Raw genomic sequence first — 16809 nt, 5'->3', positions numbered from 1 at the left:
TAAACCTTTATCAGTGATGCCATTTGCAAATATGTTCTCCCATGCAGTGGGCTTTCTTGTTGTTTTGTTGATGGTTTATTTTGCTGTGAAAAAGCTTTTTATTTTTATGTAGAGATGACTGGATCAGAAAACTGTGGTACATCTACACAATGGAATACTATGCTGCCATATAAAAGAAGGAATTCTCATCATTTGAAGCAACCTGGATGGAATTGGAGAACATTATGTTAAGTGAAATAAGTCAGTCAATGAAAGAAAAATACCACATGATCTCACTCATTTATGGATAATAAAGAACATTATAAACTTGAACAAAAAGATAGATACAGAGACAGTAAAGCAACAAACAGACTGTCAAATTACAGGGGGAAGGTTAGGGAGAGGTGGGGGAGATAAGAGATCAATCAAAGGACTTGTATGCATGCATATAAGCATAACCAATGGATGCAAAACTCTGGGGGGTGAGGGCATATATGGGAGTGGGGTGGGGGTGGGGGGCAATGGTAAGATATGTACACATATAATACCTTAATAAAAAAAATTGAAGGAAAAAAAAAAAAAAGAAGATACATAAGTCCAAACAGAAATGGCTGCCACCACGGAGCAAGCAGAAGGCTTGGTTCTGCTCCAGGCTACAAAGTTTCAATTGTAGAAGATAAATAAACCCCAGATACCAGGGCCTCCGCTTGGGTTGCCAGGGGGTGTGGCTAGCCTTCACACCACCACAGGCCCCTCTCCCAGGCCTCCCCACACCCCAAGGGAACCCCCAACCTGATCCTGGACATCCTTCAGGGCAAACCAGCTGGCCCCCACCCAGGCACCAGGCCTCTATCCTATCTAATAAAAGAGTAATATGCAGATTGACCATCACTCCAAACACAAGATGGCTACCCCCATGTGGTCAAAGATCCTGGCCCCATGTGGACACAAGATGGCCACCACAAGATGGCAAGCAGGGGAGGGCAGTTGGGAGGGACCAGGCCTGCAAGGGAGGGCAGTTGTGGGAGATCAGGCCAGCATGGGAGGGCAGTTGGGAGGGACCATGCCTACAAGGGAGGGCAGTTGGAAGCAATCAATCCTGCAGGGGAGGGCAGTTAGGGGTGACCAAGCCGGCAGAGGAGGGAAGTTGGGGGCTACCAGGCCTGCAGGGAAGGGCAGTAGGGAGGGACCCAGGCCTGAAGGGGAGAGCAGTTGGCAGGGACCAGGCCTGCAGGGGAGGACAGTTAGGGGTGACCAGGCCTGCAGGGGAGGGCAGTTAGGGGCAAACAGGCTGGCAGGGGAGCAGTTAGGCATCAATCAGGCTGGCAGCGGAGTGGTTAGGGGGTGATCAGGCTGGCAGGCAGAAGCGGTTAGGGGCAATAAGAAAGACTGGCAGGCGAGTAGTTGGGAGCCAGCAGTCCTGGATTGAGAGAGGCATGTCCCAGATTGGAAAGAGTGCAGGCTGGGCTGAGGGACACCCCCCTCCCATGCACGAATTTCATGCACTGGGCCTCTAGTGAGATTATAAGCTTTATTTTCAACCACTTGTCAATTGGCCTATTGACACGATACTCAACAAGTCAAAGTCCAACTTTATTCATTTCCCAATCCTGAGTAAACCACATCCCCTAACCTTTTCATTTATGTGTTTGTCACTACTACTTTCTCAGTTGCTATCCTTTAATTCCTGGAGTAATCATTGATTTCTGAAAACGCTCCATAGCAAAGCAAAATATAGTTGTTGATTTTATCTCTACAATATATCCTGAACCTACCCATATTGTTCCATTTCCTCACTGCTTCTCAAGGTAAAATATTTATTGTAAGCCTGAGACATTTAATTTTATTGGTTACTGAAGACAACTAATAATCTTAAATCTCAAGAGTAACTAATGAGAAAAGAAATAAGGAGTAATTTTAAAGAATATTAATAATAATTTAGATTAGTAGAGATTATGGTAGAATTTCAAGTAAAATTGAAAAACTGAAATTTTATATGTAAACTAGAGGCCCAGTACACAAAATTCATGCATGGGTGGGGTCCCTAATCCTGGCTATCGATCAGGGACAATTGGGGCTTTCCTTCCGGCTGCTGGCCGGGGAATTCCTGCTGGCTGCCAGCTGACCGCTGCCGGCCAGAGCCTTGGGAGGCTGGCTGTGGGAGCTCACTGACCATCAGGGGGCAGCTCCTGCATTGAGCATCTGCCCCCTGGTGGTCAGGCCCCCTGCCCCCATCTATGGGGCAATCAGCGGGGTGATCAGACCCCTGCTTGCACCTGTCTTGGTCTGGCGCCGCTTGCTCACCTGCTCCACCATCCCACCATGGTACTGCTCTCATTGGGGCCCATCGGAGCCAGTAGCACCTCCACTGCCGCCCACTGCCAGCACTGTGTCGCCAATGACCACCATGTTCTGTGCCTCCCCCTGGTGGTCAGTGCACATCATAGCAAGCAGTTGAACTCCTGGTCAAACTCTTGGTCGAGGGGACAATTTGCATATTAGGCTTTTATTATGTAGGATTAAAAATATAGACAAGTCGCCGAAACCGGTTTGGCTCAATGGATAGAGCGTCGGTCTGCGGACTGAAAGGTCCCAGGTTCGATTCCGGTCAAGGGCATGTACATTGGCTGCGGGCACATCCCTGGTAGGGGGTGTGCAGGAGGCAGCTGGTCGATGATTCTCTCTCATCGATGTTTCTAGCTCTCTATCCCTCTCCCTTCCTCTCTGTAAAAAAAAAAATCAATAAAATATATTAAAAAAAAATATATAGACAAGTCATATGTATGGCATATCTTGGAAAAATAGGTAGCATGATTTAATATGTTTTACATTTTTATTTTTTAATAAAAATGCTATTTTGAGGAAATTATGCTTTAGGAAGACTGTATTATATTAAGGATTAATTGGAGGCAGAAAATAATAAAAATTATAATATTTAATTATTTAAATTCAGAATTATTTTTTCTACCATAGAAACATTTTTAGAAATGGGCATTGGGTTCCTTGACTAGTTTATAAGCAATCATATTTAAAGAACAATCTGCCTAGAAAGTTAGAGTATATGTATTGGTCTTTATAACACTTAATTTCAAGAAGGTCTTATGTGACAAAATAATTTTTTCATATTCCATACTATTTAATAACTTATTATATTGATTTTTTTTCTTTTGTCCCAGTTGCATTTTAGTGTCATTGTCTAGTATTCAACACAAACCATCCTATATAATAAAACCCGAGCAACTAAACCATGGAATGACCAGAACAACTGGTCGACCAGTCGCTATGACATGCACTGAACACCAAGGGGCAGACACTCAATGCAGGAGCTGCCCCCTGGTGGTCAATGCACTCCCACAGTGGGAGTGCCACTCGGCTGACTGGGATGAGCAGTACTCCCAAGGTGGGGGCAGTCACTCAGAGGGCAGCTACATGGTTGACCAGATTGAGCAGCCATCCCACAGTGGGCTGATCCCCACAGGCTACACCCTCCACCAGTACACAAATCCCATGCACCGGGCCTCTAGTATCTTAATAATAATAAAAAGAAAAATAATGTGTCACAGTATCAATCAAATAGTCTAAGTAAGACATTGTGACTTCAATTATGTTTGTTTTCTTATAAGCTAAATTTGTTTTCTATCATTGTTTTGTTTTAAAATAGAAAGAAAAATATTAATTAGAAGTTTTGGATTTCCTATTACCTACGAAACTCTATCTAGCATTCCAAACTCCAACTGTGTAATATAAAACAAAAATAGTCAATGAATGAGTTTAAACATTTATATAAATAATGTAAACCTTATGTATTAAATAATTTTCAACAAGTTGATTTAATAATAGATAATGGAAATTTTTTTTCAAAAAATGTTATATATTTCTGGCTCTATGATTTGCAAAATCCTTTAGTTCTATCTCTTTATTTTTTAAAATCACTTAGAGTAATAAATTTTAGAATGAAAATAGTCAGGAAGTTTCTTAATTATTTGTTTCATGAATATAAATGAATAAAGCCAAGATATAAATTGACCATAATATAGATTTTCACGGGCACTTAAGGCTTGTTTCAATAGAGCATCTTGTCGAAATACTGACTGAACATATAAAATGATGAGCTCCACAGTACTTACACTATAGAACTCTGAGCTCTGATCAAGTGATAGGTGATTACTATCAATCTGTAAGTAAATATAGGACAAATATAATTAATATTATGCTAGTTGAGATGTTTTCCCAGATAACTCTAGAATTTAATATTTAAATTTTAAGTTGTAAAATATTTTGTCATTAAGTTTATCTTATGTGTATTTATGTTACATATATCTTAGGTTTTGTGTGTGTGTGTGTGTGTGTGTGTGTGTGTGTGTGTGATGGACTCAGGCATTTTAGGTATGTAGCATTCACTGCTTTGTTACATTGATATTGCTGGCATTTTTAAATAATATGTTTGCCACCATAACTATGAAGAAATTGCTGATCATGATTTGCTACAACTTGGAGCTCTGCATCTGTTATGTTAGCCATAAAGAGCTTTGCGGGTCATTGGGATCAGCCTGCCACTTGAGCTGTACAGTAGCTTTCCAATTGCCATCATGTGTAATCCATTCTCTATACTTGAATTTCCTACTCTCCTGATTTCTTCCACCTCTAGTAATGTATTATTGATTGACTAAAAACAGTCCCTACACTATATAGAGTCAATTATCCAGCCCTAAAGTGGAAGTCTTTTTCACTGTCTTCCAAACTAACACATGTAAAAGTTTGCTGACAACAATTTATTTTGTTTTAAATCTTGTATGATGTAAATCAGAGATGGGAAGGCTCAACATAGTGAATGCTGAACAGAGAGTTGGAAAGGTTTGGGCAATAAGACAGCCAAGTGATTTTGGACAAAACACCATTTCTTAGGCAGACTTTCTAGTTCTATAAAATTAGAGAATCAGACTAAAAACCCTGAGATACTTTCTGACTCTACATATTTCAGGGACATATACAGGATTGCTAAAATAAATGGGCTTATGAATCAATACAATTTCATATAATAGATTTTTGTAAGTAATAAAATTCTAGCATGATTACATCATCTTGTTTTCATAATATCTCCTGCTTGAAGATAGGGTAACAATCAATATGGAAGTGGATACAGCATGTAGAGTGAGAAAAACATGTATTCAAATATTAACTATTAAAAGCTTTGTCAGCTTGGCCAATTTACTTAAAATTTGTGAAACTCAGTTTTGTCATCTGTAAGGTGGAGAGAAATATGTGAGCCTTGCAGGAATGTTTGACAGGGATATAAATATCATGTAAACCTTCACTCTATTTCTGGGATATAATAAAAAGCTAACATAAAATAAATTTTAGTGATATTAGCATATTTATTGGATTGTGATTATAGTAACCCTTCATACCACACAAGCATTCAATTAATATTTAGCATATAAATAAGTAGACCTAAATGAGAAGAATTAAAAACAAATCCACCCACTGTCATCATTAGATAGAACTGATATATCCATATCCATATTGGGATTAAAGAAATAGAGTCTACAATTATCTAGATGTCAATATTACTGACATAAAACTAGGTGAAGCAACTCTTAATAATGAAATACCAGAGTTGCTGTCATAGGATGTTGTTCTCCTCAATAATTAACTTAATGAATGATTCTTAAGTACCCACTATGTTCTAAATCCTTTAGCTGGGGCAGTAACAAAATCTCTACTGCTGCAATCCTTACTTTAATGGGAGAAGATAAACTATACACAAATGAACTAATCACTAATATGTTAGCCAAATGGAGATTTGTGCTATCTAGAAAAATAAAGCAGGGTAATGGAGATAAAGGGGGATAGGAAAGGAAAGTGACATTTTATATAAGCTTTTTACGGATGCTTCTGTGATAGAGTGCTATGAGAGAGAAGAGGGGATAGCCATGCTGCTACCTGACTGAGAGAATTTGAAGCAGAGCAGAGAGCAAAGGCCCTGAAGCAGAAGAGTACTTAGGTTGTTTAAGAAACAACAGGAGGTGGAGAGAATGAGAACCAGTAAGCAATAATGAGATAAGGCGTTTGTGAGGGAGAAACATAAGAAATTAGGATTTTACTCCATGTGAGATGAGAAGCTGTAGACACAATTGTGCAAATTGGTAGTATACAGATAATGTATGTTTACATAACAGATCACTCTGGGAGTAAATGGACATAGATAAGTCATCTAAGGATTGATTGAGTACTGGGTAGATCAGCATTGTTGCTCCATTGTTATAAAATGTTATAAGCAATAAATTATAACATAATGTCTTATCAGTAATTTATATTTTCTCCTCTGTGAACATCTAAAATTTGTTAATGCTGTGTCTATTAACTTAGCTCAAGCACACAATCTGCAGCCTTAAGTATGCTATTGGTGTTTTTAATGCATCAAAAATCATGAATCTTATTTTGATACAGTAAAATTATCTTGATAAAGTGTTGATACAAAGCATAACCTATATATAAAAAACTCTAATATGCAAATAGACCAAACGGCAGAACAACTGAACAACCAAACAACCAGTCGCTATGATGTGCACTGACCACCAGGGGGCGTGCGTGGAACATGGTGGGCGTCGGCCGTGGCAGGATGGTGGAGCAGGTAAGTGGGGGGCCCTAGACCAAGGCAGGGTGCTGTCCGCTGTCATCGGGGTGAGCCTCTGATGGTTATTGAAAATTCTTTGCTCCTGCACGCCATGGTCCCACCCAATGCTTGCACCTGCTGCCGACGCCAACTCCACTCGTACCGCCTGCTGGCACCGGCCCCAATCGCTACACGCCATTAGTGGGTGCAAGAGAGACTGGCACTGTCAGTGCATGGGAGAGGCAGCGGTGGGAGCAGGGCTGCCAGCAGACAGGGGACTGGGAGCCATGGTGGGAGTGGCCGGGCAGGGGCACGGAGGATGGATTGAGACTTGCCCCTGTGCCCACTGCAGCCTCATGGCCCACAGTTCCTTTCAAGGTGCACTAATTCGTGCACTGGGCCCCTAGTATAATATATAATCAGTACAGTGAAAGATGATAATCAAATAATGGAATTTAGTGAAATCCATAGGGTTTCTAACTAACAAAATCCTCCATGACAAATACATTTGTTCTCAGTCCTAAAAATAAGTGAATAAAGTAAAGACAGAATGGCCAATCTATAATAATAAAAGTGTAATATGCTAATTAGACCAGACAGCTAAATGACCTTCCAGAAATCATTCCAAATGTCTTTCCCAATGAAGCTGTGGCAGTGGAGGCCAAGGCAGAGGCAGTTAGGGATGATCAGGCAGGCAGGCGAGTGGTTAGGGGGGATTAGGCAGGCAGGCGAGCAGTTAGGGGCAATCAGGCAGGCATGCAGAGTGGTTAGGGGCAATCAGGCAGGCAGGCAGAATGGTTAGGGGTGATCAGGAAGACAAGCAGGTGAGCAGTTAGGAGCCAGCGGTCCCAGATTATGAGAGGATGCAAGCCAGGCTGAGGAAACCCCCTTCCCCCTGGGCACGAATTTCGTGCACCAGGCCTTTAGTAAATAAATAAGTATTCTTAATAACTTATCACTTTTAAATATACATAATTAATTCATGATTGTTTTACCATGTCACTTCAATAATTCTGAAATGTTAACATATATTGTAATGAAATGAAAAGGGCCTGTTTACATAAATGCATATAGTACATATATAGATAGTGATGTGTATTTGATTCATCCTTTGAAATTATTAGAATCATCTAGTCTCCCTCAGCTTTTGTAGGTTTGAAGGTGATGACACATCTCCCTCATGCCCCCATCTGAGATCAAACAAAGACAAAATTAAAAAAGAAAATTGTCATAAAATACTTTGCACAGTTACCACTATTGATAAAAGTGTTATATCTTTAGTCTATCAATATGCATCTACGCTATCAATATTCATGAACATTTTTATTTTATTAAGCAATAAAGGTAGTTTTCGTGGAAAAAAGTGACAGGAAAAGTAGAATGATAGCTTATGAGCAGTAAGAGAAATATTTTTGTTAGTTTTTTAAATGTCAGTAAAACAGTTCAGAAGTCTGGATTGGATGGAATGATTCTCATCATGGTCTAGATTTATGACAAACTCCTAGAGGCCCAATGCAAGGATTCTTGCACTGGTGGGGTCCCTCAGCCTGGTCTGCAGGGATCGGGTGAAACTGGTTCTCTGACATCCTCCGAGGGGTCCCGGATTGCGAGAGGGTGCAGGCCAGGCTGAGGGACCCCAACAGCGCATGATTGGAGCTGGGGAGGGACTGTGGGTGGGAGGGCTCCAGGGTGTGTCCGGCAGATCGCTGGACCCCAACAGCAAGCTAACCTACTGGTCAGAAAACCTGCCCCCTGGTGATCAGTGCACATAATAGCAACCAGTCGAACAGTCAAATGAACGGTCAGACACTTAGCATATTAGGTTTTTATTATATAGGATAATTTGAAACTCTAATCAATGTGTCACTCTAAAGGTCTGTGCATTTATGTTAAACTGAGGCTTATTCTCTATTAATTTTGTTTTAATGATGATCAGATTATCCTCAGAGCATGGACAATTAGGTTAATATTTGTTTATTTACAGTTAATAGCCATTTATAAGAAAAAAGAAAAAATAGTCACACATGTATTTTTGTCATTATAAATATATTGACTAAGAAGTCAGATTAAATGATACCCAAACAACAGTCCTTTTCAAATGTACATTTCTGAGATTGTATTCAGAGTAAGGTCCCGAATATGGCATTTTGATAAGGACTCCAGGAGATGCAGATGTTAAGTACTTTGAAAACACTTGAACCAGAAAATAAAAATATGCTTAAAATAAATGTTTTAAGGGAGTGTAAAGCAATATCAGAAATTAAGAAATACCTCAATATACAGTCTGATATAAAGATTAAAATTCAAATAAGATAATACTTCAGAAAATTATTTTATTGTAACTGATTCCTTATTAATACTCTGATAGTGAGAAAAAAATAGTTTCCAACTGTGTATTTTATATCAGAATAGTTAATCAAAGTGTCTTCAAATTATCAAAAAATTTACCTAGTCATTGATACAGAGCAACTGCTCAGCATATTAGTAATTGTTGTTAGTCATAGAGTCCGCACATGATGCAGAGTTTCTAATATTTCATAGAATACTTCCTGTATTGGAGAAGAAAATTTTATAACATGATCTTTTCTCAAGATGTCTACCTACAGAGGTAGACTAATGTGAATCATATGTAATATACTTAATAAAGTCTTTTTTATTTTTACCACACTTAAAACATTTAATAAAGTTTTCTTGTGAAAGAATTTGGTCCATATTTGCAAATTTACTACAATTTAATTTCAATTATATATAATTTTCATAGGACCAAATGTCATTTATATATTAAATATTGATATGCTTATATTTGTGTATATTTGAGCTATTTAAATAAAGAACTTTTTTGATTTTTTTTTCTGGATAACTTGAGAAAAAAAGAAGACAACGAAGTACCCTTCTACTGAGACTTTTTTTTTACAGTTGTTTATGAAAATAAATAGAAGGTCAGGCAGAACTCACACGGAAACCTTATCAGCAGCGGAGTTCACTGGGACACACTGCTGAGAAGGGAATGGCCATGGTGCATGTCTCCAATCCCTGCAGCACTCTTTGGCAGCTCTCAAAGCTCCAGCTAGGTCAGAAAAATGGTGGTTGATAACTTTCCAGAAATTTTGCAACCTGGTTGCTCGGCACATCAATTATTAAAAGTTAAATTATATAAATAGAATTCATTTGTTTAAAGAGGAAGGTGATAAATATACAAAACTCATTATTTCCTCTCTAATTGTTTGCTACTGAGTACCTCCTCCAAATTTCCTGTTCAGTGACATCATGTATGTAATTTGGAATCACCCTTGGTTGGCATATTTGTACCACGGAAATTAGCACCATATATTATAAATCATACACAACCACACCCTGCCCAGAGCTGGTTCTTAAACATTTACAGGCACATTGCTTGCCAGATGTCACATATTGGAAGTAAGGGCTTTAATCCTGGAGTTATGGGAACTTCAAACCACATGATTTAGGAGGCATTGTCTTAGCCCTGGTATGATCAGGGGCCCTGCTGTTACAACATGACCTGCCAGAACCTGGCTACGGGTGTGCCCTGGAAGCTCAGCATTCAACATTGGATGGGGTACCAGCTCCTTCCCTGCACTGTCATTTGCAATTGACTAGATTCAACTGCACTAAGCACTATTCAATAACTAAGAAGTAAAGGAATTAATAATGAGCCCCCACAAATATGCCGCTTTGGCATGTCAACTATTTTGACCTGAAGGCAATCAAGTCCCATCAGATTCAAGGAAAACTTTTCCTTTCCCTTAACCATCTAAAAGGATTTAGACAGAGGGCTGCTCCAGAAAGAGAACTATAACTGCAAAGAATATGGGCTAGATGGGCTAAGCTGGGCTGGGAAGAGAGTTTGGCAGGGCCTGGAGATAGAATTCTTTTCTGTGTCCCATTGTCTCTGAGTGCCATGACAAACATTTGTTTACTAAATATTTGCCCTTTCCAACTTCCTGTAAGTTGACTTCCTCCCTTATGAAGTCCCAGAAGCCTACCCGCTTCTCCTTAGCTCAGGATGGACTATAAGCCTCAAGTACCTGACTGCCTATGGGTCTCATATTCTTAGGGAGTCCCTGTATGAATGTATTAAAAGTTTTCTCTGTTAACCTGTCTTATGTTAATTTGATTATTAGACCAGTCCAAGAACCTAGCTCCTTTTGTGGTGCTGGCTTTCACGAATCACCCTTCTATATATTCATCTCTTCAATTCAACCATCATAAAAATTATTTTCACCCAAGTAGGTAATATATATTATGTAACATGATAGGTGAGTCATTTTTCAAAATTATGCATAATATGATGTGAAAAGTCATACATTTTAATAAAGTTTATATAAGTTTTAAATATTATTTTTGGCAATTATTTTTATATTGGATTTTTTCTTGTGTAGAACCCCATTACAGAAAGAAACATATACTAATACATAATGCTTTTTTATCATCTTATCTCTCCTCTTTTTAACCTTTCTTTTAATGGTGCATCATAGATATTTGCCTGTCTGGAATGGTAACTTTCTGGCTTCTCATTCTATGTCTCTATGATTTGTTGAGGATTAATATTCAATCAAACTGTGCAATGAAGTTGATTACAGTATAGAAAAAAAATGTGTTTTATTTATTTAAAATCACTGGCCTAAACCAGTTGACATGCATGAGCATTTTGATTCCTTTGAACAGATGGAGTCATGCTGAAGTCTATAGGCATAGCCCCTGCACTACAAGAAAAAAAAAAAAACACATCTCATAACCCCAATTTCTCTCTTATGTCGTGGAAGTCATAAAATATGATGCAAATATAAAATATAATTATCATACTTATTTTTGTTTATGAAGATGTAAGGTATTATAAAGTAACTTTTACTATTTAAATAAAGTGTCTTATCTAAAACTTAAAGTATTGTCTTAAAGATTTCTTTTATTCAAGAAAAAACTTTCAGGAAATCAAACTCTCATTCTATTTACATTTCAGGTATTCTTTAAACTGCATTAGCATTAGATATCCTCCTATTAATTCAGGGAAATAATAAATTTTATGCAATAAGAATGTTAATATTTTCAGTGTTGCTAATATGTATTTGCAGGAAAGTAGTATTGGTATTTTTCTAATTATAAAAAGGAAAACCTGCAAGAGAACCAATACTAATTTTCAAAAGAAATTGAATACTATGTTCATTTGTTAGATTCATTGAATAAAAAATTTTAAATGGATAACATAATTAACTGTTTATGAGACCTGTGAGAAATTACAGTGTGGAAAGCAACATGCAGAATGAGGGGAGAGGAATGGAAGGTGATGCTAAGAAGAGAGGAAGGGAGGAAGGAAGGAAGGAAGGAAGGAAGGAAGGAAGGAAGGAAGGAAGGAAGGAAGGAAGGAAGGAAGGAAGGAAGGAAAGAAGGGCATGGCAGGTTAGAAAACATAAGAATAAATTTAAGTAAAACATATCATTTATTTCTAATGAATAGGCATTAGTATCCAACATAATCATCTCCAAGGGGTGGCTGGTTTAAATGGTGGAGTGGTGGCTGAGTCCTGCAGTGGCCTGTGCAGTGGGCATGTGCAGAAGCTGTGGGCCTGGCCATGGGGCGGCAGCTCTCCCAGGAGCAGGGCATCACCCTTCAAGGGAGTGCCTGGCTAAATTCTCTCATTTGGCATCATCAGCATTTTGTATCAGCTTAGCATTTTTGTATCCGGAACCTTTATTTCACTCAGGTGAAGAAATATGGCCTCAATTTGGTTGTAACTACTGATCCTTAGCTCATGAAATACCTAAATAATGTGGTAGAACAAAACAACAGAAAGACTGGGTATACAAGTGTTCTTCAAAACAAAAAACAAAAAAGTCATTTCAAATAGTGAAAGTGATGAGGTTCTTGAAAAATGACAATTTGATATTGGGTGTGACAAGACTGTGTACCCAGAGAAAAATCTCAGAAAGCTACCCAAGACGAAATCTGATCAGTGATCAGACGGATCAGAGCTACAGTGACATTTCTGCCACTGTAGAGAGTTTCCTGTTCATTTGATCTGCTGATCCACACAGACAAAGATTTGGTTGCACCTGAAAAGTGGAAAGAGTCGGAACCACAGCTTATTACCAATTCTGAGTAAGTCCATCTGTATTCCTTCACTACTCTAATCCACAAAGTAAAAAGCATGGTAGTCTACAAAACCCTGTCCATGACTGGAGATGAGACAAGAACAATATGTAATTTTCAAATGTGTGTTTCCTGAAACCAAGTCAACTATAGTTCATGTTTTCTTTCATTGATTACTTTTTACATGGGGAAAACCTAACACTATGCTTATTGAACTGTGCACAATTGTTCCATTATTTTTGTACCTTTCTGGATTTCCATAGGGTTGACATAATATTTTGCACGCTGTTCACAAAGGAACCAGCAGATTACACAAACCCTACAATGTGAATTCCTTTGAGGGTGGTAACTGTAGATGGAAAAACATTTGTTATAAAGGTAAATGCCTTCCTTAATCAGACCTTTTAATCAAGAAGCTTGACTCATAATATAGGTAAATATGAAACACAGAAAAAAAGTCTGAATATTCAGAATCTTTGTTTGGCCCTAACGTAACTGATAATCCACAATAACAAAATATTGTTATAAAATCCTTTTTGCCATTCGTGTCATTTGTATAGTTTTCATATTGAAAAAAAATCTCTAATTATTTGATTTTAATGTTTATTGCACCTACAAAGCTATCACTATTTCAGTTATTTAAATTCCGGTGTCACAGAACTCTTCAAATGTCTTTTTGTGTTTTATAAAATCAAGCTTTAAATGCCAATGATAAATAAGGTAAATGTGTATGTTTCAAAAAATAAAGTAAATAATTAAGTAAAAAATTGGTGGAGTGGGATTTGGAATACTGAGGAATAGAAATCAGGATACCTCCCTCTACCTGCCTATTACTGAGTTATCCTTCTTTATCTATCATTAATTAACTCTGTGACCTTGGACATATTTTCTACATTTCTTTAATTCTGGATATTATAAATCAAGGTTTAATAAAATTATATCTGAAAAACATTAAAAGTACAAAACACCATGCAACTAGCAGGTGTAATGTGAATATTGATTGTAATTAATAAAATAAAATAGATACTTCTGGTTTAATAAGTGAGCAAAGCTCAGTATGAGGATCATACCCTCTAGGTGACAGTCTGCACTGATCTCTTCAAGTTGTATGATATTGGGTAAGTTTTACCATTTATATTGCCACGTCTGAAGTGTTACATTACTAATGAAATTACAGAAACAACAATTATGCTGTGAATGAGCTCTTAAATCCATGTACTGCTAAACAAATATAGGAAGGGAAATTATTTTTGTTGTTGTTTTCTGACTATTATATACTTCAGAAACCAATTGCCTTTTTTTCTATGAAAATGTAACTTGAGTAGAATAAAGTAAACTAAATACAAAATGGTTACACATGATCAGCTAACAAACTGATGCTTTCTTTGTTTATAGCAAAGGAATTTGAAATCCCAGAAATTTACCTGAGATGAGTTTTTTGTTTGTGAAACACAATCTGGTCATGTTTCAATAAGAACAATGAAACCCAGAGTAGAGAAGTTATCTGGCTAAAGACTTGGTAAAACAGGGCTAGAACTCAGGACTCCTATTTGTGGGTCGAAATACCTTTCCTATTGCATTGATGCCTCTATCGTTTAGTACAAAGATTAGCTGTCAAACAACAGAAAGTCTTTTGTCATATTTGGATTAGAGCAGCCACAATGTGGCTTGGAAGGAATCAGCCAACATAAGGTGTTATCATCTGTGAAACGAAAGAGGTCATTATTGGCTGTTTCTGTGAGGTGGCTTGAAAAGAGGAGGGGAAGAGTGTCACACTCTGCATGGATCCTTGGAGTTTCTCAGGATAACACTCCATTAACAATGACAAGTTGCCATCTGTTAGTGAACTCTTCCAGAAGAGAGCAAAAGCTACCCGAGATCATTGTGCTGCATTCAAACTGATGCTCCAGCTCCACCCCTTGGCTTTGTTACATGTGCCAGAAGATATCCATGGTCACTGGTAAATGTTCTCAGTGAACTAAATAAGTGCCATGGAATAAATTGTAAGTATTTATAAATTATAAGTGGCTAATTGAAAGAAGCTTTCAATTACTCTACCAATAAAAAAAAGGCAGTTAAGTTATACTTTAATAACTTTGCCTGCAAGTATATTCAGCAATGCAGCTTTTTTTGTTATTCTCTACCAAACTATTTGTAGGAAGTGGTATGAGGCTGCTCCAGGCAAAAAATAAAAAAAATAAAACTGACCAGTTTATGCATTCACCTTAAATTGCATCTCTTGCAGATTTCCTGATGCAGATGGGGGAATAGCAGTCCATTATGATAACCTCTCCAGTTCATGCATGCTAAATGTGAGGAAAGTTATGGAATACAACATTTTCACCTCAGCATATTGGCAGCTTTTAAGATATAAAACTATTCGAATAAGTAATATTTTCACTTGTTTTCATGTAGTGTTTATGAAATGCAACTAAATACATAATATATTTGCCATTTTTCTATTTTGAAAAGATACAAATCCCGGGTTATTTACAGAGGTAGAAAATAAGGTGTGTGTGTGTGTGTGTGTGTGTGTGTGTGTGTGTGTGTGTGTAATACTTTTCACATTTAAATTATTAGTTGCTAGACAGCAAGAATAGTAGCATTTCAAAAACTGTAATCTGGGACACCTTGACACTATTAAATTTTAACTGAGCTCTGTGCTCCTGAAAACAATAGGAAGCTAAGGAACCTTCTCACCCTGTTTTACTCTGGGAAGCATGTTACTAAGAAGAAGCGCCCTTACTATGCGACTTAGACAAAACTAAATGTTGCCCTACTTACTCACCTATCGCCAGGGAAGACACAGACTCCCCATTCTCCCTTTTGCCTCATAAATGATTGTAGGAACTACTTGTCCCTAGTTATCAACTGGAGCAAAATGCTTTTTAACTTAACTTTGGTTAAAATTTCTCCTTCTACCAGGTTACTGAATTTCTGCCTTCTCATCACCTGAGCAGCCCACTACCCCTCCTTCAATCGCTCCCAACCCACCCCATTCTAAATTTGTGTAAATCACTCTCCAAACTGCTATATCTTCAGACCACCCCCAGCATCTTGCTTCTCTCACCTGGTTCTTCCTGGTTTTAATTGCTCCTCTCCACAAAGGAAAATGTTTTGCCTAACCCTTGAGACGTTTGCAGGTCTTATGGTCAGAGCATTCTGATTTGCAATAGTTCCAGGCCCCCACTATTGCAATGGTCTCTTTCCCATTCCCTGTGACAATGCTTTTTTAAAAAGTCTCTTCTTACTAAGTCTGATGCTTAAATATTTGACAGTAAGATGCAATGCATGTGGTTTACTTCAGGTAGCTTTGGTACAGAGAAGCTTTGACAATGTCCTTCACCGGAAAGACTAGAACAACTGCTAGTTCAGATGGCTTCCACACGTTGGCCAACCATGTTCATCTTTCCATTATCACAATTGCAACCCTTTTTGTGTTACTATTTTGTCTTTCTTATGAAGGAATCATCAATGTTTCACTTACGATGCAGTGAATTTTTAACATTTAACAAACACCCATAAAGAACAGAAATAGGTCATTTCTATGGTTTGAATTTACAGCAGGTGATGATGAAGCACATGTGATTTTAACATTTCATGTTATTTCTCTGAATAAAAAAGAAAAAATACCAAAACAAACAAAAAAAAAATACAAAACACATGCATTCAGAGCAATATGGAAGCGCCCATGTGGTAAGGTGCTTCATCTCTTGGCTAAACTGAAAATTGTGTGAAATGTTTTTCCTTACATTAAGATACAATCCTAGATGAGCCATTTTGAAAGAAAAAATAAAATTCTATCTGTGACACCATTTTACTAGAAACCAGTGAGAGAGCCTGCTATTTAATCTCCACACGGTGTTAATTAATAAATCAAAGAAGAATATGCATAATGATAAACCATTTTTAAGTAAGTGCTTTTCAATAAGAAAAATGCAGCATGGTTCCGCTTTTTCAGGCTTTATGTGATTTGTTTGTGCTTGCCTCCATAATTTGTCATGGTCACATTGAGCTTTAAAACTATTCTCTAAGGTAGCTGCTCTGTCACAATATTGATGTTCTTAGAGAATTTAATGAGAAGGTGCTAAATTTTAATATCAAAATCA

Source organism: Cnephaeus nilssonii, assembly GCF_951640355.1.
Source record: "Cnephaeus nilssonii genome assembly, chromosome: 8".
NCBI lineage: Eukaryota > Metazoa > Chordata > Mammalia > Chiroptera > Vespertilionidae > Cnephaeus > Cnephaeus nilssonii.
This window is presented reverse-complemented; position numbering follows the sequence as displayed.